The sequence below is a fragment of the Hyperolius riggenbachi genome, chromosome 5 (assembly GCF_040937935.1).
Source record: "Hyperolius riggenbachi isolate aHypRig1 chromosome 5, aHypRig1.pri, whole genome shotgun sequence".
Lineage (NCBI taxonomy): Eukaryota > Metazoa > Chordata > Amphibia > Anura > Hyperoliidae > Hyperolius > Hyperolius riggenbachi.
Genome location: NC_090650.1, coordinates 154,261,565 through 154,288,214, shown reverse-complemented (window position 1 = coordinate 154,288,214; position 26,650 = coordinate 154,261,565). Strand labels below are relative to the sequence as shown.

General features: G+C 44.1%; 1 protein-coding gene and 1 long non-coding RNA gene across 12 annotated transcripts in view; one reads left to right on the top strand and one right to left on the bottom strand.

Annotated features, from left to right (window-relative positions):
* The window catches only part of SUGCT (succinyl-CoA:glutarate-CoA transferase), a 1,486,943-nt gene that overhangs the window by 190,506 nt on the left and 1,269,787 nt on the right, over positions 1–26,650 (top strand). The gene's annotated exons all lie outside the window — the stretch shown is intronic.
* LOC137518478 (uncharacterized) lies at positions 557–26,237 on the bottom strand. 2 transcript variants are annotated; one of them, XR_011020829.1, is made up of 3 exons: positions 26,106–26,237; positions 3,186–3,348; positions 557–837 (listed from the first exon to the last, which is right to left on the bottom strand). It is a non-coding gene; the product is annotated as an uncharacterized lncRNA (long non-coding RNA). The 2 variants fall into 2 exon arrangements; XR_011020830.1 differs by having other exon boundaries at positions 26,168–26,237.

The following is a 26,650-nucleotide window of genomic DNA, read 5'->3' as shown; positions in this document are numbered from 1 at the left end:
TGTAACTATACTCCCTTGATTAAAAGTATTATTGAGCAATTAAATAGATGGCATAGCCTGCCATTGGGGCTAGCAGGCAGAGCTGCACTAATAAAGATGGTTTCCATGGGTCGGCTTTTGTACCCCCTGCAAACAATCCCATTCCTACTCAGGCACAGGGATCTGCAGTTATTAAATACAGCCTTTGTCAGATTCTTGTGGAAGGGCAAAAAAACGAGAATTGCGTTGGCTAAACTACAATGCTCAAAAGAAGTAGGAGGCTTTAACCTTCCGAATGTAAGAGCCTATAACTTGGCAGCCCTTATGAGACATGTCAGGGAGTGGCTTAGCCAAACATGTAAGCATTCCAACTATAATCTAGAAGCTGAGATGGCGTTACCTTGGTCGCCGGTGGGTCTTCTGCATGCCAGAGTCAAACACTTACCCCTCAGACTAAAAGCAAATGCAATGTTCCGTGATACAATTGCGGCCTGGCAAGCGGGGAGACGGATGTTTCGTCTTCCCGGACGGATTTCTAAATATCTGCCAATCTGGGGTAATCCTAATTACCCCCCAAGTACAGAACAGTCTGGGTTTTCGGCTTGGGAGCAAAAAGGAATAAAAACTTTAGGACACCTGCTCAATATTAGGAGAGGGAACTGGATCCCCTTTATTGAACTAAGACAAACCTACCACTTGCAAAGTAGTGATATTCTCCCCTATTTGCAGATGAAGTCCATGGTCCGCTCTTTGGTGCGAGACGTGAAGTCAATAGCAGAAGCTACCAGCTTTGATCGATTCATACAGCCGTGGGGAGGAGATAAATCCTTATCTGACTTATATAAGGGGCTTCAGACACTAGAGATAAATAAGACAAAAGGACAGATCTTTAAGGCATGGAGCAAGACCCTCCAAGATGAAACAGCAGTCGACAAGATAACATCAGGATGGAATGCGATCCGTAGTTGTATCATTAGTGAAGTTTGGAGAACGTCTCATCTCCTCTTAATGCATAAAGCGAAATTCGCATTCAACATTAAATATAAACAACATTACAGTCCGTATTGCCCAAAATGTAAACCCTAAAGAGGCAGACTTACTTCACTGCATATGGTCTTGCACTTCTATTGCACAGTTCTGGGAGAGGGTATTGCTCTATGCCAATCGTTTGTGTAAAAAAAAAACTGGTAAAGGAACAATACCTATGTTTATTCAACTGTTTCCCCAAAGAAATAAATGACATTAACTAAAAACCAACACTCCTGCTGCACATATTGTTAATGGTAGCCCGAAAAACAATTTTTATGAAGTGGTTAGACAAAGACCCGCCTACAGTGGGCATGGTGCAGCAAGAACTACACCGACTCTTCATTTTAGATAAATTAAATACCCTACAAGCTAAAGATAAAAGAACTAAGGCCTTCTTTAAAGTCTGGAGAAAGTACATAGTCACACAACTACCATTAGAGGAAAGAACTGCTTTGATGGGGAATTTTAAGTTGATCAAATGGTATCTAATGGAACATATGCATGGTACACTGGGCCCGCTGGAGGTGGGATGACCCACTATCCATGCCCACAGATGGACAGGGTCCTACAACCCTTAAAGAGACTAGATAAGAAAGGTACAAGGAAATTAACAGCTGAGACATGCGGGGGGGGGGGGGGGAGAGAGAGAGAGGGTGAGTAGGGAAAAGCAGAGGGATTTATGGGGGAGGGGGGAGGGAGAAAACTAAAATGGAGTTCTGGGACACCTGATTGAAAGATGTGTTGTTATTGGTAATTTGACTGCTATATTAACCACTTTACCCCCGCGCGTACGTATTTCTCCGCCCCTTTTTCCATCCTTTAACAACCAGGGACGGAGAAACACGTACTTTCCGCGTTCCCGACGCTGCCCGCGCTCCCGCTCGTAAACACGCCGCCCGCCGCTAGTAAACACGCCGCCGCCCGCTCGCCCAGAGATCAATGAACGGGAAAATCAATTCCCGTTCGTTGATCTAAGCCCCACAATGATCAGCTGCTCTCCTATGGGCAGCGCGATCATTGTGAGAAAAAACTCACGTGTCCATGCTCATTATACTTCCTCCAAGCTTCCGGAAGGAAGCTTGGAGGTCGCATTAAAACAAAAAGTTACTGTGGCCATCTTGTGGCCAAATAGTAAACTACACCCTACACATTTTTCACATACAAATAAATGACTTTTACATATAAAATTAACTCATTACCTCCCACACTCCCCTTTTTTTTTTTTTTTGTAATTAAAAAAAAATTAAAAAATTTACAATTAAAAAAAAACATAAATAGTTACCTTAGGGACTGAACTTTTTAAATATTTATGTCAAGAGGGTATAACACTGTTACTTTATAAACTATGGGCTTGTAATTAGGGATGGACGCAAAACTGAAAAAAATGCACCTTTATTTCCAAATAAAATATTGGTGCCAAACATTGTGATAGGGACATAATTTAAATGGTTTTATAACCGGGACAAAAGGGCAAATAAATTTCATGGGTTTTAATTACAGTAGCATGCATTATTTAAAAACTATAATGGCCGAAAACTGAAAAATAATTATTTTTTTCCCCACATTTTTCCTATTTTCCCATTAAAACACATTTAGAATAAAATAATTCTTGGCATAATGTCCCACCTAAAGAAAGCCTAATTGGTGGCGGAAAAAACAAGATATAGTTCATTTCATTGCAATAAGTAATGATAAAGTTATAGACGAATGAATGGAAGGAGCGCTGAAAGGTGAAAATTGCTCTGGTGGTCAGGGGGTAAAACCCCTCAGTGGTGAAGTGGTTAAACATGGTGTGATTACTGTGTTGTAAAATGTTACTATGCATGCTATAAAAGTCAAATGTAATGTCAGTGCTGTCCTGGAATTTGATCAATAAAAATATTTTTTAAAAAAATTGTCTTGAGTCCTGTCGATGATAAAAACGATATATTGGTTTGCCAAACAACATCACATACAATGTGGACTAAATTCACAGAGCTTTGTCATACATTTATCAAACACTTTATAAAACGACATTAGGTAAATTAGCAAACGTTTGAGAAAGTGTTCAATAAATGTTTGATAAAGCCCTGTGAATTGAGGCCTGTTTTGTCAATACATAATCAAAGTCATGGTAGTTGTCTGTCAACGTCATATACAATGCCTTCTCAGTTCATGGTCACAATAGTGGTACTTACTCTCTCGGTTCCACGCTTGCGTTTAGGAACGTCAATTGTTGGGAGAATTGGTAATCTTTTTTTTTGGAGGACCCACTGCCACTTCTTTCTTCCTCGGCTTTGCGCCGCAGAAATTTGACATAGGCGTCCCAAATAGTGCGCCAGCGTGTCTTGTACTTTTCACCTGCAAAGACATAAAAAATTGATTTTGATTATTTATCTTGTAGGTACATCTCAACTGGACAAACTTATGCATCGCTACATATTCACTTTTCGGATTGGGAAGAGCACGGTGTCAGGCATCGTTGTGAGGACCTCAAGGATCATTTGGCGAAGACTGAGGTCCACATATATGCCAGTGCCAGACACCCAGAAATAGCAGGAGATCGCCCAGCGCTTCTGGACCCAGTGCAATTTTCCAAATTGTGTTGGCGCGCTGCACGGCAAACACATTCGGATTCAGAAACCCGTGGGGAGTGGCAGCCATTATTTTAATTATAAAAAATACTTTAGCATTGTGCTAATGGCAGTGGCCGATGCGGACTACAACTTTGTCTATGTGGATGTGGGGTCGTACGGAAGTTCCAATGACTCTGGAATCTTCCAGCGTACGGCCCTTTGCCAGTGGATGGAGCAAGGCAGACTGCATCTCCCTGGTGACAGACCCTGGCCTGGGACAAGGGCACCGGCCTACCCCTATGTGTTTGTGGGGGACGAGGCCTTCGCCTTGTCCAACCATGTGATGCGGCCGTACCCAGACAGGGGCCTTGATGCCAGGCAGCTCCACTTCAACGCTCGTTTGAGCCGAGCTCGGAGAATGGTGGAATGCACATTTGGGATCCTGGTGTCAAAGTGGAGGATGTTCCACACGCCGATGCTGTTGAAGCCGGCCAACGCAGTCGACGTGGTGAAGGCAGCGTGGATCCTCCACAACTTTGTGTGCCAGAAGGAAAATGACACTCCGGAACCCCCAACTGTGCTTCCACTACTGCCGTTGAGGAGGTATGCCACCAGGCCAAGGGCAGTGTCCCTCCGCAACAGGGACCTACTGAAAAACTATTTCTATACCCCGCCAGGATGACCCTAAATACTGTTTTGTTTTTACTGTAGTTTGTTAGTTTTTACCATTTGTTAACATTTGTTACTTTTTAACAGTTTTTACTTTAATATTTTTAAATTTTGAAAAATGTGCAATAAAAATGTGGTTTACATTTTTCATTGGTCCATCTGGATGTTGTTTGCGCTCAGAGCATGCGTATCTAGGCCACAGGATTGCACTTGCGGCCCAGACACGCATGCTACAAGGGTGTGGCAGGGCCACAGTTGGCAGGGCAACAGGTGGGTAGGACACAGGTTGGTAGGCCACAGCACAGATGGGTGGGACACAGGTGGGTAGGCCACGGCACAGGTGGGTGGGACACAGGTGTGTAGGACACAGGTGGGTGGGACACAGGTGGGTAGGCCACGGCACAGGTGGGTGGGACACAGGTGGGTAGGCCACGGCACAGGTGGGTGGGACACAGGTGGGTAGGCCACGGCACAGGTGGGTAGGCCACGGCACAGGTGGGTGGGACACGGCACAGGTGGGTGGGACACAGGTGGGTAGGCCACGGCACAGGTGGGTGGGACACGGCACAGGTGGGTGGGACACAGGTGGGTAGGCAATGGCCCAGGTGGGTGGGACACAAGTGGGTAGGACACAGGTGGGTAGGCCACGGCACAGGTGGGTGGGACACAGGTGGGTAGGCCACGGCACAGGTGGGTGGGACACAGGTGGGTAGGACACATTGGTTTCTATGAGCGCATGGTGCAGTCAGGCTCCGGTCCGGGTGCGTGGGCCTGATGATCCGGACCCAAAAATAGCGCATGTTGGAAAAGTGTCCGGATCCGATCCGGCTCCGTTCTGTACGGAACGGAACGCGTGTGAACGTCCGCATAGACTTTACATTGCTATGCGGAACGTACGTTCCGTTTGTACAGTAAACGGTCCTGATCCGATCAGGCGAATCCGGACAGCGAACGCTAATGTGAACCGTACTACTCAACCAGTAATAACTCTCTCTCTCTCTCTCTCTTTTATTGGAATTCCACATGAAAGACCAATACAAAGTGGTGTACACATGAGAAGTGGAACGAAAATCATACATGATTCCAAACATTTTTTACAAATCAATAACTGCAAAGTGGTGTGTGCATAATTATTCGGCCCCCTGTAATCTGAGTGCAGTCAGTTGCCTATAGACATTGCCTGATGAGTGCTAATGACTAAATAGAGTGCACCTGTGTGTAATCTAATGTCAGTACAAATTCAGCTGCTCTGTGAGGGTCTCAGAGGTTGTCTAAGAGAATATTGGGAGCAACAACACCGTGAAGTACAAAGAACACACAAGACAGGTCAGGGATCAAGTTATTGAGAAATTTAAAGCAGGCTTAGGCTACAAAAAGATTTCCAAAGGCTTGAACATCCCACGTAGCACTGTTCAAGTGATCATTCAGAAATGGAAGGAGTATGGCACAACTGTAAACCTACCAAGACAAGGCCATCCACCTAAACTCACAGGCCGAACAAGGAGAGCGCTGATCAGAAATGCAGTCAAGAGGCCCATGGTGACTCTGGACGAGCTGCAGAGATCTACAGCTCAGGCGGGAGACTCTGTCCATAGGACAACTATTAGTCATGCACTGTACAAAGTTGGCCTTTATGGAAGAGTGGCAAGAAGAAAGGCATTGTTAACAGTAAGCATAAGAAGTCCCGTTTGCAGTTTGCCACAAGCCGTGTGGGGGACACAGCAACCATGTGGAAGAAGGTGCTCTGGTCAGATGAGACCAAAATGGAACTTTTTGGCCAAAATGCAAAACGCTATGTGTGGCGGAAAACTAACACTGCACATCACTCTGAACACACCATCCCCACTGTCAAATATGGTGGTGGCAGCATCATGCTCGGGGGGTGCATCTCTTCAGCAGGGACAGGGAAGCTGGTCAGAGTTGATGGGAAGATGGATGGAGCCAAATACAGGGCAAACTTGGAAGAAAACCTCTTGGAGACTGCAAAAGACTTGAGACTGGGGCAGAGGTTCACCTTCCAGCAGGACAATGACCCTAAACATAAAGCCAGAGCAACAATGGATTGGTTTAAAACATGTTAGAATGGCCGAGTCAAAGTCCAGATCTAAATCCAATCGAGAATCTGTGGCAAGATCTGAAAACTGCTGTTCACAAACGCTGTCCATCTAATCTGACTGAGCTGGAGCTGTTTTGCAAAGAAGAATGGGCAAGGTTTTCAGTCTCTAGATGTGCAAAGCTGGTAGAGACATACCCTAAAAGACTGGTAGTTGTAATTGCAGCAAAAGGTGGTTCTACAAAGTATTGACTCAGGGGGCCGAATAATTACGCACACCTCACTTTGCAGGTATTGATTTGTAAAAAATGTTTGGAATCCTGTATGATTTTCTTTCCACTTCTCACGTGTACACCACTTTGTATTGGTCTATCACATGGAATTCCAATAAAATTGATGCATGTTTGTGGCAGTAATATGACAAAATGTGGAAAACTTCAAGTTCGAATACTTTTGCAACCCACTGTTTATATTCTTTTCACATTGAATGTCAGATAAATCTTCTCCTCTTCATAGCCGGTGCATCGGTTACAGCTGCGGAATGAAGTTCAGGTTACTTATAACACTTCTTACAAATAAATAAGCTACAACAATTCTATTTTTCTTTTACATTCATCAACCACTATTCAATATAACACTTGTTTAACACAGTACCATATGCTGGTGGATATGGGCTTGGACAGAAACAGGTCTACTGAGCAACTTCAGCCCTAAGCAGTCTCTGTCCCTTGTTACCAAGTCCAAGCTGTATTGCTCAGCAAAACCTTCTGTATTAGAGTTCTCTCTTTTTTATGGTACTGAAACAACTTCCACTTTTTGTTTATGGCACTGACATTACTTCCACTCTTTGGCTCAGAGGATTTCTCAGACTCTCTTTCTCTCTTTACTGTGGCCCCAAATAAAAGAATCATGAAATAAAATAAAAATAACAAAATAAACCAATAAGGGATCAAAGAAATAAAAATAAATACAATAAACAAAGAAAACAAATGAACCCAGGTATAGAACCAATGTTTTCCTTTAGTAAGACAATTCTTTCTTTATAATAAAGTTTTACCAGGCGCTTGGAGGGGATCAGCTATTACAACGAGCAGCGTGTAGTACTGAGGGGTCCCTTAAAACCTCATAAACAGCCAGAACATACAAAAAATGTGTCTTCACGCGCTTAAAGTTCAAATCTAATTTTTCTTTTTATTAGACAAAACTCCTCAATAAAAACCTCAATTACTTATACCAAATATTGCACTTTAAATAGTCACTCATTCAACCTGCACCATTCATGCACATACTAGAAGGGCCCTTCTGAAAAAAGTCCGATGAACTCTTTAAAAATCAAAGTCAAATTGGTCAAAAAAAATTAAAAGTGAAAAAAGATCAAAGAGATATCAGATAATGTATGGAGAACAAAAATTTTGCTTTCTCATGTAAAAGATATTGCTCAGTGTTGTCCTAGAGTAGTTCCCCTATGAAGTGTCCTATGTACATCAGGTTTCCATCACCGCATAGGTTTGTTCTTCATTCAATATGGGTTACTCTTCCTAGTTCAATCTGTAAAAACAGAGGTGCCACACTCACAGTTTGGTCCGCTGATGTCCTCAGGTATTTGCAAGGTACCCTCAATGGCTCTCTCCGCCGTTGCAAGACCGAGACCGTCTGTTGTCAGACTACTCACGTTAGCGCTGGTCTCCAAGTGCCCGCCTACGTCACTTCCGTGTGGTAGACGCAGTTGTCCGCACGCCACACTTCCAGCCGCTTCTCATTAGTATTGGATATGTTCGGGTGACGTCACCACCATAGAGTCCGCTGGAGCTTATTGCACAGGATACCGCTGCGCGCTTCTGCGGATAATCCAAGTTCCAGCAAGCTCCTTAATCTTAGAGAGTGTATATATTTTTAAAAGTCTAAAACCTCAATGCATTTCAGCCACTTAGCGGTGGCCTTCCTCAGGAGGATTTTGTGAGTCTAAGGTCCCGATTCTCCCTGCTTCTTAAATATCAACTCGCAGATCGTCCAACCCCCTTATTCATGGGGTCATAGGTCACAGTGGGCTGAGCAATTTTCTCCGATATTATCCCTATTATAAAAAATAAAATAAAAATGAAAATGAATATAAAAAATAAAATAAAAACAAGCTAAAAACTCCGCTAGAGAGTGATCTGTATATAAACAAATTGCGTGCAAATACATCATACAAAATTAGGCAAAAAGTACCAGATCATCATTCCACTCACATACCCTTAAGCTTACATCCATATACACACATATCTACCCCAACCTCAGACATTAGTCTCCCAGTTCCCAACACCTTCCCCTCCATTTATATCCACAGGGTGTGTTCTATATTAGTCACTACCACCCTGAGTTCGCTGTTCCTACTAAAAAAAAAAGCAAAGAATTCCATTTCGCTATTCAGACCCTTGGGAATGATGGTGTCTAGCTTAAAGATCCACCTGGATTCATTCCGTGACATTTTCTTTATATAGTCCCCTCCCCTCCCCTCCCACTGCGTTCTACAATCTCAAGGCCGAAAAATATGGTACTCCTTAAAATACCCCCATGTTGTTCCTTATAATGTTTAGAGAGCGGGTGTCCCTCACTCCTTTTAAGAATATTATTAAAATGTTCCCCTACCCTACTCTGCAATGACCTCTTAGTTCTCCCAATATAATAAGTGTGCCTAAATTGCAAGAGGACCAACAATCCGGGTAGAATAGTGGAGGTAGAAACTATGGACTCAGTAAAATATAAGATTAGGGATCCCATTACCTGCACCACTTGTGGGGTAATCTATTGTATCCAATGTCCCTGCAATAAAAGATATATTGGGAGAACTAAGAGGTCATTGCAGAGTAGGGTAGGGGAACATTTTAATAATATTCTTAAAAGGAGTGAGGGACACCCACTCTCTAAACATTATAAGGAACAACATGGGGATATTTTAAGGGGTACCATATTTTTCGGCCTTGAGATTGTAGAACGCAGTGGGAGGGGACTATATAAAGAAAATGTCACGGAATGAATCCAGGTGGATCTTTCAGCTAGACACCATCATTCCCAAGGGTCTGAATAGCGAAATGGAATTCTTTGCTTTTTTTTTTAGTAGGAACAGCGAACTCAGGGTGGTAGTGACTAATATAGAACACACCCTGTGGATATAAATGGAGGGGAAGGTGTTGGGAACTGGGAGACTAATGTCTGAGGTTGGGGTAGATATGTGTGTATATGGATGTAAGCTTAAGGGTATGTGAGTGGAATGATGATCTGGTACTTTTTGCCTAATTTTGTATGATGTATTTGCACGCAATTTGTTTATATACAGATCACTCTCTAGCGGAGTTTTTAGCTTGTTTTTATTTTATTTTTTATATTCATTTTCATTTTTATTTTATTTTTTATAATAGGGATAATATCTGAGAAAATTGCTCAGCCCACTGTGACCTATGACAGCATGAATAAGGGGGTTGGACGATCTGCGAGTTGATATTTAAGAAGCAGGGAGAATCGGGACCTTAGACTCACAAAATCCTCCTGAGGAAGGCCACCACTAAGTGGCTGAAATGCATTGAGGTTTTAGACTTTTAAAAATATATACACTCTCTAAGATTAAGGAGCTTGCTGGAACTTGGATTATCCGCAGAAGCGTGCAGTGGTATCCTGTGCAACAAGCTCCAGCGGACTCTATGATGGTGACGTCACCCGAACATATCCAATACGAGTGAGAAGCAGCTGGAAGTGCGGCGTGCGGACAACTGCGTCTACCACACGGAAGTGACGTAGGCGGGCACTTGGAGACCAGGGCTAACGTGAGTAGCCTGACAACAGACGGTCTCGGTCTTGCAACGGCGGAGAGAGCCATTGAGGGTACCTTGCAAATACCTGAGGACATCAGCGGACCAAACTGTGAGTGTGGCACCTCTGTTTTTACAGATTGAACTAGGACGAGTAAAGCATATTGAATGAAGAACAAACCTATGCGGTGATGGAAACCTGATGTACATAGGACACTTCATAGGGGAACTACTCTAGGACAACACTGAGCAATATCTTTTACATGAGGAAGCAAAATTTTTGTTCTCTATACATTATCTGATATCTCTTTGATCTTTTTTCACTTTTAATTTTTTCTGACCAATTTGACTTTGATTTTTAAAGAGTTCACAGGACTTTTTTCAGAAGGGCCCTTCTGGTATGTGCATGAATGGTGCAGGTTGAATGAGTGACTATTTAAAGTGCAATATTTGGTATAAGTAATTGAGGTTTTTATTGAGGAGTTTTATCTAATATAAAGAAAAATTAAATTTGAACTTAAAGCGCGTGTAGACACATTTTTTGTAAATTCTTTCTTTATGCTATTTAGATTCCACACTTAAATGAAGCTCCAACTTATGCTAGTGTAACACTTAGACACAAATCTCTGACTCCTTCTCTCTATCAGGTGCTATCTTCCCAGGATGCAGAGTGCTGTTGGTAGCACAAAACAGCGCTTAACGATGAATCGCCGCACATACTCCCCTCTCTCTACCGTCGTTATGACGGCAAAACCTGTGCGCCGGTCAGGAGCTGATTTCATTGGCTCCTGACCCTGTCCATTAATTTAAGCCATTGAAATTTGCTCACAGTGATCAAACGACCAGGAGCCAATGAAATCGGCTCCTGACTGCCTCACAGAGCTCTGATGGCAGGGCAAGTGAACTGTGGCGAGGAAAGAGCGACTCGATCAGCAGTAGCAGTGGGGAAGTTGAAATCTACACCCTGTCAGAGCCGCACAGCCAGCCACCTTCAAGATGTAGATTTCAACCAACGTGGTCTGCAAGCAGTTAAGGATTTGTGATAATTTTTCAGTGACATTTATGTGATCTTATCACTCCAGTCTTTATAGCAAACCTAAACTGAAAATGAAATGTCAAAATTAACATACACACGCCATAATTACCTCCCATGTAGTCTACTCAGCAATCTTTTTCTCCTCTCCCGTATTCCTGTTTGTCTACTGTGATCAATGGAATTCTCTGTCCTCCATTTTGAAAATGGCTATTACTCCATAACCGCTTCCTGGTCAGCACACAGTTAAACTGTAATATCACCCACTTGAGCCATAGGGAAACATGGACATTACCTTGTACATTCAGTTGTAACTGACAGCTGCTGATATATAACTGACAGCAACTGGTATATTTCCGTTCTGACAAAATTTTGTCAGAACTGGAAGGAATCACTGTAAGGAGAAAATGGGGAGCTTCTGAAAGGAACTGATGGCGAGGTAACTATGTAATGTTCATTTGAAGTTATCCCATGTGTTTATTTTAAATCATTTTACTCAGTTCAGGTTCCCTTTAAGTTCATAACAGACAGGCAGAATCAAATTAGCCACCTTGATCAGAGGAAATAATTCAGTGTACTGTGGTTAACTGTCACTCTCTTCAGGCAATTAACACTGAATTCCTGCTCTTTTCGTCCTTGTGGACTACTACTCTGATTTTGTACTGTGGCACAATGAAGTAGCAACACTCATACTCATATGGCTCATAGCCTCTCTCTGCTCTATCTTTGGTTCTGGCTCTGTATGTCTCTTTATCTGTTCCCAGCTGTTGCCATGTCCTCTCTCTTTAATATGCTGCCTCTCTCTGTGTTCGGATAGCTGCCACCGGGCCTCTCTCTTGAGGTAGCTGCTACGGCTGCTGCTCTGCGGGCCTCAACTCCCCTTGCTTACTGCTGACTGACTGCGCTGTGAGGAGAACTAGTTATAACCAGTCTCCTCAGCCTATGTCACATGCCACGCTGTCCACTGCGCCTGCGCTGCCTCTTGCGCTGTTTCCAGAAGTTTCCCCACTCTTTGTATAGGTTGCTAAGCGACCGGCAAGTGAATGCGACTATATGCTCGAGCACCATCTCATGCGGCTTTTTGGTTCTACAGTGGCTAAATCTCTTTAGTAGCAAGGCAAAATGTTGCCTACCAAGTGAATGTTACAATACACGTCAATAAATTAACACATCACACTTTGTTCCCTGAAAAGGCTAAACAATCTATCAGATTATGGACCTGTTCTAGGCTCCTCTCCCTCCACCATCTGAAGTTATAGGAATCGCCCAACCCAGGGATAAACATGGAGTTATCTATGAAGAACATCTAGGGTAGAGTAGGGGACATCAGACCTTTGGAGTAGCGGATGGAGTCCCAGACTGCTAAGCAATGACACATAATTAAGCTAAGACCAGAGGGACAGAGGGCCCTAGAAAGCCAAACGGGAGTTTGAATCGACTTGGGGGGGCTGCCAAAATACACCCAAAGTGGCATTTTTTCACCCTTATAGAGATCAATAAGATGGGTTAACTGAGCAGCATAATGATAATTTGTCAGATTGGGTACTCCTAGCCCACCAGTATTCTTTTTTTTTTTTGTTTTTTTTTTTTGGAGAAATAGAAAAATAGGTACAAAATGCATTTGTCACAATAAATAATATAAGGAGAATATTTCTGCATATAAGATGACATTTTACAGTCTATATTGTTGTTACATTCCTTAATGTTGTAGACAATGTGTAAAGCGAGAGATAGGGGAAAAGGGAACAAAACAAAACCCATGCACATGTAGACAATATACAAAAGGTGATAGGTTTATCTCAATCCATATTGCCCACATAGAGTACCTGAAACAACAAGCTCCCCCCCCCATTTCCTTCTTTCTCCCTTTTTTTTCAACTCCACCCTCTCATGGAGGGAAACAAAACAACCTAGAGCTTAACCTTACACATTCGCTCTGATGATCTTGATTGTTAGCTTACGATAATAAAATGACTGTTTGTTTTAAAGTGGGACGAAGGCTCTCACCCCTCAACCCAACTATGGAGTCACCTAGAGCCCTGCCGGTTTTCATCACCGGCTTTTAGGGCCCACAACGAGTCCATTAATGTCATGTTTCTTGACCTATTATTAACTATACATTATGATATCATCTAAAAAATATTTCTATCAGAGCTATGAATTATTATTTAGATAATAAACTAAAATAACAACATTAGCATCACGGTCACCCACCCAACATCTTAGTAGAGTCCACTACTTTAATTCCGGGTCATATGTATATTCAAACAGTGGAATGTTTCTTGTACAGCGTAAGGGAGAGGGGTCAGTATTCAAAAAAGGGAAGACAATCAGAGAGAAGTATCTTATCTACATTCTCCAGACCTTATCCCAGAATCGTTGGATAGATGGGCATTCCCACAAAAGGTGGAATAGGTCTGGAGAATGAGCTCTACATTTGGAGCACAATGTTAAAGGGACTCCGAGCTCAGCGAAAAAAGTAAAGTTGTACTCACCAGGGTCTTTCTCCAGCCCAGTGCTGGTCGGGAGGTCCCACGCCGGCGTCCTGGCTCCTCTCCTTCACCCCGCTCCGGTATGGCTGACAGGCCGCAGCCCGGGCGACACTCGGTGGAGTGTCGGGCTGCAGCTTCCGCGTATGACGCGGATTACGTCACACGCCGGCCGCCTCGCGTCATCACGGCGGCCGGCGTGAAAGTACTGCGCATGCGCGCGCATGCGCAGTACTTTCACGCCGGCCGCCGTGATGACGCGAGGCGGCCGGCGTGTGATGTAATCCGCGTCATACGCGGAAGCTGCAGCCCGACACTCCACCGAGTGTCGCCCGGGCTGCGGCCTGTCAGCCATACCGGAGCGGGGTGAAGGAGAGGAGCCAGGACGCCGGCGTGGGACCTCCCGACCAGCACTGGGCTGGAGAAAGACCCTGGTGAGTACAACTTTACTTTTTTCGCTGAGCTCGGAGTCCCTTTAAGTAGTGTGATCCCAGAGAAATACCCTTAAAATGAAAAGCATTGTAGCCTTTCAGAATAATTTTGAGTTGCATTTCCCACCATTGTTCTCCCAGAATCACCTTTTTGACCTCATTTCAACCCAGCTCCATCAAGGGAGCCAAAACTTCTATTGAAACATCAAGGCATTTTGCCCAGTAGGCCAAATGTCTAGCAGGTTGAGTTCTGATGCTGAAGGAGCGTACGGCTTGATACAAGTCTGATATCGATTTTTTTTTTTTTAGTAAGATTTCCAATAATGTCCAAAAACCTAGTATGATCCGGGAACAAGGCGGGGCGTCCTAAAATTAAAACAAGGTAACGTTTTATCTGAAAACATAAAAACTGATGAGATATTGGAAGGTGATATGATCTCCTGATAGCCGCAAATGTCATCAGCTGCTCATTTGAATCCAGAATTTGTGATAGTTTCACAATACCTTTGTCCTTAAAAAGAGCCCACCAGTATTCTTGTGAACATGTAAGGTAGATTTAGAAACTGGGGAGGGAGTTCCCCCAAGTAAACTTGGACAACTTGCTCTGGAGCATTCTGAGAAAGTGAGGGGGGACCCTAACTGGGAGCATCCAAAAATGGTACAGAATTTTAGGTAGAAGTGTCATTTTTATAGAGTTTATTCAACCCAACCACAAAAGGCTACAGGAGGACCATTGTGAAAGGCACTGTGACAAGAGCCATGCTAGAGGATAGTAATTCTGGGCGAATAGGGTATGATAGGAGTTAGTCAGGTTTAGGGCTGGGACAAGGTCCATCATCAACAGAGGGTGAGCTGCCCAAGTGCGCCCCTCCTACCCCCCCTGTTTACATCCCACCCTCCCAAAATATCCAAATAAAATGTTTAATAAAAAAAATTACAATTAAAATTTTTTTTTAAATATTTACCTAAGGGTCTAAACTTTTTACATATCAATGTAAAGATGAAATATTTCGGGGTGTGACCAGAAGCTCATGGCGTAGGAGCCAAGATCCCAGCTCCAGGTGCACCCCCACGTACCTTTATATTTAAAATGCTGAACTATAGAGACCGTGACGCAGTTCTAAAAGCGGCTCGCGCCAAAGGCTCCATAGGATACGAGAACACAGCAATATCCTTTTATCCGGACTACACTATGGAGGTCCAGAAACTACGTGCTAAGTTCACGGAAGCTAAAAAGAAGCTACGTGCATTACAACTACCTTACGCTATGTTATACCCAGCTAGGCTCCGCATACAAGCGGACGGAAAAGTTTACTTTTTTTACGGAACCCTCAGAAGTATTTACTTGGTTGGAAGCTAGGCCGCGAGGCGCCATTACTGCATCATCACCACGCTGATTTGGATCCGGGCCCATCATGACTTGCCCCTCTGTTGCGAACTCGATCTGGCTACTTAATCTAAATGGCTATAAGATAAAATCCTGGCCATACACTAAATGCTATTCTAGATGAACCCTTATAGGTACTTTGACATTCTCAAGCCGCCCTGGGCATGTGATTAAGCCTCCTCACTACTGGACTTTGTGCCTGGAATAGTGGGCGCCTGACTTGCGGCCGCAGGACATTTGAAGCACTTTAGATACAAATATGTTTCTTCAAGACGACACCTGGCAATAACCATCAAGCCTTGGATTAATATATATTAGTACCCGGCCTCCAACTAGCCACACTGTTCTGGCAAACTCAAGTACCTTGGCTATAGGGCAACGCCCTGGTGATGCACTATCGATACTTACGGTGCGACAATACAAATGCAGATTACCATATTTATGTGCTGAATAAGATGGCCTCAAGACGCCTTCCTATACTGAAACGCTACTTTTGGGTACTATGTCTACTTTCAAAGTGTTTTATGTTTGCTCCACCATATGTGCTGTTTAAGGGTGGGCTGGTCCCGTTCTGACATAAACCCCCCTCTTAAGTTTTACAAAGTTCTAAAGGACGGCTGTTCTCTGTGGTGTCCAAACACCCCCCCCCCCCCCTCCCCACCACGCACAGCTAGAAATCTACTCTTTGAGTACCCCCTATTGCTGCGACTAAACGCATCTACACGGCGGATAGCCTGGATGTGCTTATGTCAAGTTAATGTTTTACTGTTTGGGTTAAGGTCCCTTAAGCCGTTTGCTTTGGGACAGGGTGTTATATGCTACACTGGGAATTTACTTTTATTTTGTACTTTCTTTAGTTTATTGTTATGTTCACGTACGTCAATCCTTAATCAAAAGTGTAAAGGGCACATCAACAGAAAGTATATATGCAATGTGATTGATCCAAGTAGGTATAAACTGAAATATTCTTGGGCAGGTTTTATTATCCCACCAGGGGTTTGCAATGACGGATAGAGAATTTAAACTTATCTGTTGGAATGTTCGTGATTTGAACGACTCCTTTAACCTCCTTAGCGGTAACCCCGTGCTGGACACGGGGTAAGCCGCCGGAGGGTGCCGCTCAGGCCCTGCTGGGCCGATTTTCATAATTTTTTTTTTGCTGGACGCAGCTAGCACTTTGCTAGCTGCGCCAGCACTCTGATCGCCGCCGGCCCCCGCCCGATCGCCGCTATTTGCTGCGGCGCGCGGCCCCCCCCCCCCCCCCAGACCCCAGCGCTGCCTGGCCAATCAGTGCCAGGCAGCGTCGAGGGGTGGCCCGGGACTCCCAATGACGTCCCGACGTCAGTGACGTCGGTGACGTCATCCCGCCCCGTCGCCATGGCGACGGGGGAAGCCCTCCAGGAAATCCCGTTCTATGAACGGGATTTCCTGATCGGAGATCGCCGAAGGCGATCGAAGCGGGCGGGGGGATGCCGCTCAGCAGCGGCTATCATGTAGCGAGCCCTCGGCTCGCTACATGATTAAAAAAAAAAATTTTTTTTAAAAACTGCTGCGCTTTTTCATACCGCCAAGGAGGTTAAACGTTCCCTAATTTTAAACTATATGCACAAACAGAAACCCGATATCCTAATACTGCTTGAAACACACATTACTGGTAGTAAAATCAGGGCACTAGAACGGGGATGGGTGGGAAAAGCATATCATTCAACATACTCCCAATACTCACGTGGGGTCTCAATTCTAATAAGTCGCTCCTTACCCTTTCTGCCAATTAAAATTAAAACAGACTCCACAGGCAGATACGTTTTTATGCACTGTACTCTTGATGGTAAACCCCTGAATCTGCTGGCATTTTACATCCCTCCGCCATACTCCTCTATAGCCCTCAAAGAAGGCCTTCAATTCACTTTAACATTTCCTCCATGCCCAAATATATGGATGGGAGACTTTAATTCAATATGTAACCCAGCCCTGGACCGCTTTCCAACTGCGGCAGCCAAAACTACCCCATTTGCCAACTTGATTGCAGAACTACTACTGCTAGATGCATGGAGACTTTTAAACCCGAACACGTTGCAATATACCTGTTTTTCTACCTCATATAATACGCTATCTAGATTAGATTACTGTTTCCTCTCTGCGAATTTGCTGCCTCTGGTGGGAAATATAGGTACTTTACCTAGGATTGTCTCAGACCACTCCCCCATTTTTGTTACCTTAAGATGGTATGATACCCCCAAACAATATATTTGGAAATTTTACCCATTCTGGCTCTCCCTGTTCCCCTCAGAGAACTGGTTAGTGGATCAACTACAATTGTTCTTTTTCACTCATCGTGATGAAGACAATCACTCCCTGACTTGGGACTGCTTTAAAGCATATCTTAGAGGTGCACTTACTAGTGCAGTCTCACACTACAAAAAAGATACCTATAATACAATCCAGAAATTACAAACACAAATCCCAATTTTGGAACAACTCTATATATCAGGCCCCTCTGGGGATACGGAGAGAGCTTGGAAGTCTGCACAAAACCAACTTAGAGATTTATTAAAAGAGAAGCAACAAGCTAAAAACTTCTTTCACAAACAATCATTCTATGAACAAGGGGAGCGGACTGGAACTATCTTGGCCAGAATGGCAAAAGATAGGAATGCTATATCCACTATACCCCATATTCGAGATCCTACAGGTAAACTGATAGTTGGGTCTGCACAGATTAACGATTGCTTTACTAATTATTTTAAACATTTATACACTGCCCAGTCAGAATTTGATAAAACAGATGCTGAAATCTATCTCTCAGAAATTGACCTTCCTAGGCTGTCTCCAGAGCACAGAGAGTTACTAGATGCTCCAATTACTATGGAGGAGGTGGAACTAGCGATACATTCACTACCAAACAAGAAAGCCCCAGGATTGGATGGTATTCCAGGAGAGATATACAAAAGATTTGATGAGGTGGTCGCCAACCCCTTACTCTTAACCCTGCAACATGCTTTTGAACTTGGAGAGCTGCCCTTATCTATGCGCACGGCCCTAATTATTTTAATCCCAAAACCTGATAAAGATCCCACCTACTGTGACTCCTACCGCCCCATCTCTCTACTTACCCAAGATGTTAAGATCTTAGCTAAGATACTTGCTAATAGATTAAGCCAAGTAATCACTACCTTAATTAATAATGATCAAACAGGCTTTATGCCTGGGAAAAAAACTTCACTCAATATAAGGCGGCTCTTTACCAATATCCAAGCATCACATTCAAATATTGGTCAACGAGTTATTGTATCACTAGACGCTGCAAAGGCTTTTGATGCGGTGGAATGGCCCTTTTTGATGGCCACATTGGCGAGATTTGGTTTTGGCGACCACTTCATTAAATGGGTCCAGATACTCTATACAAAGCCAATGGCAAGAGTCTGTACGAACTCCTCCTTGTCCTCCCCATTTCAGATCGGCCGTGGTACTAGGCAGGGATGTCCCCTGTCACCACTGTTATACGCTCTCTCAGCCGAGCCACTGGCATGCAAAATTAGAACTAACCCACAAATTAAGGGCTTATACATTGAAGGTATTGAAGAAAAAATTAGCCAGTATGCTGATGACACTATACTATATCTTGCCGACCCATACGCTTCCCTTAATAGGGCTTTTGACCTTATAAGAGAGATGGGTCTATACTCGGGCCACTCTGTAAACTGGGGAAAATCAACCATAATGGGGCTGGACAAGGCTGAGGTCTCTATAACTCCACTACTATGCCCTCTACAAATTGTGACCAAATTTAAATACCTGGGTGTCCTGGTAACTGCCAACCCAAAACAATACTACACTGACCATGTACTCCCGCTACTTACCTTAGTACAGGCTAAAATCTCCTCATGGACTAAACTACCCCTGTCAGTGGTCGGCCGTATAAATCTCATAAAGATTGTTATGATCATGTCTGCAGCGTTTATTGCTGGCTGCAGTGGTATTGTAACCCAAGCAGTTCTGATGTCATTACATGCATTTTCTTGCATAGTTTGGTTTGCACTTGAACTAGTTGCTGATTCCATCTGCAGTCACTCTGAAATTAATGACAGTTTGACATGCTCTTGTGTAAACAAACATTGTCTGCTGCAGTGGAGGGGCAGTCCCTTTCCTGCAGGCTGCATATCATTGTCTGCCTTTTCCTGCTATCAGCCTGTGATTAATTACCATTCACTTGTGTGGGAATCTGCAGGGCTGCTCCCATTGGATGACCTCAGTATAAAGAACTGCTTCCTGCAATGTCTCATGGGCTACCATAGTTTCAGACTCTATCTGTTACTCTGCTCGTGCCCCACCTCGTTCCTAGTCTGTGTGGACTGCGCTGACTCCTGCGAAGGGGTCAGCGAGTCCTCCTAGTTCTGCTCTTGTTCTAGAAGTTGTTACTTGCTTGTCTTGTGTCATATATTGGTTCATCGCCAATATATACGCATACTTGCGCATTTTGTTATTTTCCTTGTATTTGTGTTACGTTGATATATCAGTGTTGCTGATATATACGTACACGAACTGTTTATTTCCTGTGTTCAGTTAGTCAGTTTTCCAGCACGTTTTGGTAGTTTGCGCGTATCGTGAACACCCGTGCTGAGCTAGTTATCCTGTTCCTGGTCCTGTTTGTGGATTGCGTTCATCTCTGCGAAGAGATAGCGAATCCTTCTGAGTCCTGTTCCCTGTATTACTCCAGTCCTAGTCAGCGTTCCTGCTTATGTCATATATCGGTTCATTGCCGATATATACATATGTTAGTCAGACCTTACAAATAGTTTCATTGATAGCTGTAATTGTAATACGCTAGGAAAACATACTTATTGTATATTTATCTGTGTTACGTTCATCTATCTCGATCCTGCTATTTCCTGTCTCTCCTGTCCTGTCTTTGTGAGGCACGCCATCGCCGCAACGCATTGGCTGCCTCATTCCAGTCTGTCTGGTTTTGGACGCTTGCTGTCGCTAAGTAATCGCTAGCTAGCAAGCGTTCATTCTGTCTACCTGTCCTGATCTCCTCAGTCCTGGTTTATGCGCTCAGCGCTACTTTGCGCTGAGACGTTATTACGAAAGTGTTTGTGGCTGTTCAGATCTGCACCGGCTCTGTGCACCACAATCTCCTATTGGAGTCAGTCCTCTCCTCCACTAAACTGGGGATATCCTGATCCCTTGTGCTGGTGTGTGTACCTCCTTCACGTCAGCTTATGTGTTGTATGCTGACTGTGGAGATTACACCCCCAAGCTTAACATTATGGTAGCCCCATTACCAATCCCCATTGTGGGGGGGGGGGGGTTCCCAGCAAAAATGACACTGTTTGTTATGGTTCCTGTTCCTTTAAGAAATTTGAGAAGCTCAATTCTGAAACAGAAAATGAGTTTTTTTCTGAATGTGCCAGGTTCCTGGCCAATCCTGAGCTCCAGGCTACTCCTGTTTCAACGTGGGCCCCCCAGCTAGTTTATGTTTTATTTAAGGGAAGATTGTTTCAGTGGGCCTACGATGTCTTGGATCATACCAATTTAAAAGAAAGACCACTGGAATTTCTAGCGTTTGTGATCCATAACTGGCTGCGCAAAACCGATTTGCCTAGCCCTTTTGATAAGCTCCTGGCAGCTTGTCAATCAGCTGCTCCTTCTACTGCCTACAAAAATAATCAGCAAGCAGATAATTGTTCTGATAACCTTTCTTCTGCTAAGGCAGCAGGGTCTAAAGCCAAACGTAAACGCTCCAAAAGAAAAGCGTTACAATCAGCGGAGTCGTTGCCCTTGGCGACTGCGCATCAGATCTGTAATGAGACTCCGCCAGTAGCAGATAATGAAATTCAGTCACCTTTCAGGGGAGTCAAATGGACCTATGAAACTACTAATGAACTTTCATTGCTAGCCAGGGAAAATAAAAGTTCTTGTTTAAATGAATTATCTGAATATGATTATGAAGATATATTACAGAGTATTGAACAGATCAATTTATTCGTGCAGCAAGGGAAATTTGCATACACTACAGTTCAACACTTGCTACAGGTATTGGAGATCCTTAGGAATAAGAAATCGGCCAATCACCTGCTAAATAACCCAATGTATGTTTCTGCCACTAACACATTTGCAAACTATGATCAGCCGGAATGCTCAGCTGTTAAATATGCATGGGATCCTCCATTTGAGAAAGGAGAGATGGAAGCCCTGGTCTATGAATGGAAGAAAGATGCAAGTTCATTTTGTCAGTTTTACAGTGCAAAGAGTGAATTAGTATTGAATGCATGCATTAAGTCTGCCTATAACCTAATAAAAACCGGTGTGTGTGTGGGTATGACTTTGTGGCTCCATTGATCGATGTGTGGAGAATGATTCTGGACGATTTTTATGCGATTCAATCAGTTGATACCAGGGAAGACACACTGTCTAGTGGAGATTGTTCCACTTCCTCAGTTCCTGAGGACTCGCCTGCTTCAGCACCTTTGGCTGATTCAGCGAGTGATTCAGAGCTCCTTTTGTGTGAAATTGAAGTTCCTGTAATTCCACCCTGTACCATGGATAACTCAGTGTTACTTCCCAGTAAGACAGAAATTACTAATACTTCCTTAATCTTGCCATGCACAAATTTCTCAGCAGAGGACCCAGAGGTCCTGCTGACTTCTGAGTCCAGCTTAGCCAGTACTCATGAGTCTTTGTTCAGTGAAACAGACACCAGAAAAATCTTGCCTGTCTCTGCAAACACTTCTGCAGAAATTACCTGTGTTAATAAAGTTCAACTCCTGTCTGATCCAGCAGATGCCAATAGATGCACTACATCAGTTTCTGAGTCCCAGCAATCCTGTCCAGAAATCTCAGAACCCCAGCATCTGAATTTTCCAATTTCACAATTGAATGGTGATTTAGATGCGCAAACATTGTGTTTTGATCTTCCTGTTTCTACACCTCACTCTAGTCTCATGAATAACTCACAGCGTCTGCTATGTGAGTCCGAAATCGCAGAATTATTACCGTGTTCAGAAAATGTTCCAGTGAACTTGCCCTGTACCATAAATTGTGCAGTCGATCTCTCCAATGAAACTCAGGTCACAGAATCATTATGCTGTCCAGCAGGTGCTTCCATGGTTTTGCCCTGCAGTGTGGACTGTTCGGTGATCCTGTCCAGTGAAGCTGTGGTCACAGAGTCTTATGCTTCACCCAGTACTTGGGATACTTCAAACCCTCTAGCAGAACAGTCTGAGGCACTGCTTACCTCAGTTGGTGTTACAGTAATATTCACTTGTCTAGCAGCTGTTTTGGAATTACAGTCTGCTCTAATAAAGCTTGATGAATTTCTGCCCAGCGAAGCAGAAGCCATTGAAATATTGTCCTCGTCAGCAAGTGTGTCAGATACCTTGCCCTGTACACAGTCTGATTTAACCAATGTTGTTGAGTCCCTCTCCAGTGTTGTAACAGCCGAGGAACTCCAGCCCTGTCCTCTGAATGTTTCAAAAGTCTTGCCCTGTAACATGGATAATTCTGACTCGCTGGAAAAAATAATAGAAATCTCAGAATTTCAGTCCGGGTTAATGAGTGTTTCTGAAACCCAGCCCTGTATCCTGGAAAATTCTGGTTCTCTGGCCGGTGTGGCAGAAGTTCCTGAGTCCCCTTCCTGTCCAGTGAGTTACTCAGTTTTGCCTAGTTCAGTGGGGATTGCTGCACTACTGACTTGTTTTGCAGCCCTTCATGAGCTCCAATCCAGTGTATTTGATGAGTCTCTGTCTAGTCCAGAAGAAGTTATGGGAACCCTGTCTAGTTCGGTGCATACATCAGAAGATTTGTCCTGTCTTGTAAATGCCCCTGAACATGATTTGTTAATAACTTTGCTGGAATCAGAGACATCTAAGTCTAATCCTGCATTTTTTAGTGACAATCCAGTAACTGTGAAGTCTAGTCATGATGATTTTTTTTTGCCCAGTCCTGGTTTCGGTCCTACCTTGACTGACTTTGAGGTTTGCAGTTCCTTGACATGCCCAGAAGTCTCTCTTGTGCCAGTGTGCCCAGATGTGCTTCGTATGCCAGAGTGCCCAAGTGTGTCTGTGTTGGCGTGCTCACACGCTTCCCTAGTGGAGACATGTTCTGATGTTGCCGGTTGGCCTGCATGCCCGGAGATGGTTCTGGTCCCTAAAAACCCTGATCTTGATGTTTGTCCTTGTGACCCTGACTCTAGAGTTGCCCTGGGTTCCATAGGGGTTCTTGATGGTTCTCCATGTGAACCTAAGGGGCGTTCTGACCTGTGGGGATCTCTTTGGAGCTTCCAAGTGTTCTGGGAGATCTCTGAGGAAACTTGTCCTGGTACCTTGGACTGGTTCAACGGTGGGTTTTGTGTTGGTGGGGACAGTTCCGGTGGGCATTGCAAAGGCTTTGGCGTTTTTGGACAGTCCCGAGAAGGCGGTGGGTATCGCTCAGAGAGTTTCTGGGGGCTTTTCTCTGGAAGTCGTGGTTCTGATGGGTATCACACTGAGGCTTGTGGTGCTGACGGGCATGGTTCTGTAGGTTCTGGTTCTGATGGGTCCAGTCTTGTGGGGACTGATTCTGGAATTTGGTCTTGCCGGGCTGTCCCGGTCATCATGAATTATCAGTCAGATTGTTTTGTTGGGAATTTCAGTTTCAAAAAGCGTCTGGTATCCGCTTTTAAGGGGGGGGGGTAATTTTATGATCATGTCTGCAGCGTTTATTGCTGGCTGCAGTGGTATTGTAACCCAAGCAGTTCTGATGTCATTACATGCATTTTCTTGCATAGTTTGGTTTGCACTTGAACTAGTTGCTGATTCCATCTGCAGTCACTCTGAAATTAATGACAGTTTGACATGCTCTTGTGTAAACAAACATTGTCTGCTGCAGTGGAGGGGCAGTCCCTTTCCTGCAGGCTGCATATCATTGTCTGCCTTTTCCTGCTATCAGCCTGTGATTAATTACCATTCACTTGTGTGGGAATCTGCAGGGCTGCTCCCATTGGATGACCTCAGTATAAAGAACTGCTTCCTGCAATGTCTCATGGGCTACCATAGTTTCAGACTCTATCTGTTACTCTGCTCGTGCCCCACCTCGTTCCTAGTCTGTGTGGACTGCGCTGACTCCTGCGAAGGGGTCAGCGAGTCCTCCTAGTTCTGCTCTTGTTCTAGAAGTTGTTACTTGCTTGTCTTGTGTCATATATTGGTTCATCGCCAATATATACGCATACTTGCGCATTTTGTTATTTTCCTTGTATTTGTGTTACGTTGATATATCAGTGTTGCTGATATATACGTACACGAACTGTTTATTTCCTGTGTTCAGTTAGTCAGTTTTCCAGCACGTTTTGGTAGTTTGCGCGTATCGTGAACACCCGTGCTGAGCTAGTTATCCTGTTCCTGGTCCTGTTTGTGGATTGCGTTCATCTCTGCGAAGAGATAGCGAATCCTTCTGAGTCCTGTTCCCTGTATTACTCCAGTCCTAGTCAGCGTTCCTGCTTATGTCATATATCGGTTCATTGCCGATATATACATATGTTAGTCAGACCTTACAAATAGTTTCATTGATAGCTGTAATTGTAATACGCTAGGAAAACATACTTATTGTATATTTATCTGTGTTACGTTCATCTATCTCGATCCTGCTATTTCCTGTCTCTCCTGTCCTGTCTTTGTGAGGCACGCCATCGCCGCAACGCATTGGCTGCCTCATTCCAGTCTGTCTGGTTTTGGACGCTTGCTGTCGCTAAGTAATCGCTAGCTAGCAAGCGTTCATTCTGTCTACCTGTCCTGATCTCCTCAGTCCTGGTTTATGCGCTCAGCGCTACTTTGCGCTGAGACGTTATTACGAAAGTGTTTGTGGCTGTTCAGATCTGCACCGGCTCTGTGCACCACAATCTCCTATTGGAGTCAGTCCTCTCCTCCACTAAACTGGGGATATCCTGATCCCTTGTGCTGGTGTGTGTACCTCCTTCACGTCAGCTTATGTGTTGTATGCTTACTGTGGAGATTACACCCCCAAGCTTAACAAAGATGGTCCTATTTCCTAAAATTCTTTATATCCTTCATAACTCCCCAGTGTATATAGTAACAAATTTTTTTAGGAAACTAAAATCCCTACTAATATCTCTTATATGGGCCAAATCTCGCTCTAAACTTACCGTATATACTCGCATATAAGCCGACCCGCATATAAGCCGAGGTACCCACTTTTCCCTGAAAAATCAGGAAAAAGTGATTGACTCGCAAATAAGCCCCCCCCCCCCCCCTCAGTATAGCCCCCTCTACAGTATAAATAGTAAGTCGTGCACCCAGTATGAGGCCTCCCAGTATCCAGTATAAATGGCCAGATGCACACAAACAGCACTGCCTTCCAAACATGGAGGTGAATAGAATGTCTGTACATCAGTTGTTCTTAAACTACTGCCCAAAACAATCATGAATTAATAAGCATAATAAATAACAATTATTTAAAACATGTATGAGCCTTATGTCATGCAGCTGACCCTCAGCATGAAGCAGCCCCCCTCCCCATAGCCAGATGTCTGCTAATTGTCAGTGCCCCTCAGAACTTTGCTTTAGAAATATTCAGCAATGTAAATGGATGTTCTGCAGACACCAGCAAGCTTAGCAGTGCATTTAATTGTGAGTCTCCTAAATGACTAATTAGACAAACAAAAAATAAACAAAGGATTATCTGTTAAACTGGACTCACCAGGGCACTAATTTCCTCCCCTGGAACTTCAAAGAATGTAACTTCTCCCATAAATCACTTACATCCATCCTTTATCTCCTCTTTACATTACATCTCCATCTGCACTTCACTTTCTTCCATCCAGAACTCTTGTGTCCTACCGCACATGTGCAGTACACAGAAAAGCATGCAGGGAGATGTAGTCTAGACGATCCTTTTGGTATGTGCTCGTATCCTTCACTCGCTCTCCTCCCCTCCCTCCCCCTGCAGCCGGGAAACTAGTTTCTTTATTGCTACATTCCTCGCAGCAAGGCTGTGTGCTGTTACGTCGGGACTTGTGTTGTGTAATAAGCGGCTGAACACTGATTATGCTCGGAGATGTATACGGCTGTGCTTGCAGCTCACTACGAGTGCTTCTGACATTGTAGTGAGCTGCAAGCATAGCGTATACAGATCTGAGCATAATCAGTGTTCAGCCGCCTGTCACACAACACGGGTCCAGACACATAGCACAGCACAGCCTGGCTGTGGGGATGCAGCAATTAAGAAACAATTGAAAGTTTCCG